Source organism: Scyliorhinus canicula, chromosome 23 (assembly GCF_902713615.1).
Source record: "Scyliorhinus canicula chromosome 23, sScyCan1.1, whole genome shotgun sequence".
NCBI classification, from domain to species: domain Eukaryota; kingdom Metazoa; phylum Chordata; class Chondrichthyes; order Carcharhiniformes; family Scyliorhinidae; genus Scyliorhinus; species Scyliorhinus canicula.
In genome coordinates, this window is record NC_052168.1 from 1,710,203 (window position 1) to 1,710,960 (window position 758).

Sequence of the window (758 nt, forward strand, 5' to 3'; positions counted from 1 at the left end):
AGAGACCCTGGTCCAATTTCGGCCTCTGTGTGGGGCTTGCACGCTCTCCCCGTGTCTACGTGGGTTTCCTCCTACAGTCCAAAGATGTGTACGTTAGATGGAGTGGCCATGCTAAATTGCCCCATAGTGTCCAATCATGTGCAGGTTAGGTGGGGTTATATGTGGGTGGGCTGAGGTAGGGTGCCCTTTCAGAGGGTGGGCTGAGGTAGGGTGCCCTTTCAGAGGGTGGGCTGCCCTTTCAGAGGGTGGGCTGCCCTTTCAGAGGGTGGGCTGAGGTAGGGTGCCCTTTCAGAGGGTGGGCTGAGGTAGGGTGCCCTTTCAGAGGGTCAGTGCAGTGGCCAGGTTACTGGGTCAGACTGGGATATTCCAACCCAGTTAATCTCTAGCTTTGTTAGACCATTATAACTACAGAACTTTATCTAACATTTGAGTTATCCAGCATTACCTGACCTATCTAACTTCCCATGTCTTAAACCGCACATTGCAACAGAAGCTGCAGGGGTAGAGGGGTCCTGCTCCTATTGAGCATAGAATGGACTGGGAGCCACCTGTACCTGTGGGTGGGCGGGGCCCGGGGAGGGGCGGGGCCCGGGAAGGGGCGGGGCCCGGGAAGGGGCGGGGCCCGGGAAGGGGCGGGGCAAGCTGAATGTCTCGATGGCGTAAGGAGCAGGTAGCGGGGCCGTGGTGACGCATGAGTGAAGGGGCGTGGCCATGATGGCGTTTGAATGGGTGGGGTCATGGTGACGCGCGAAGGAAGG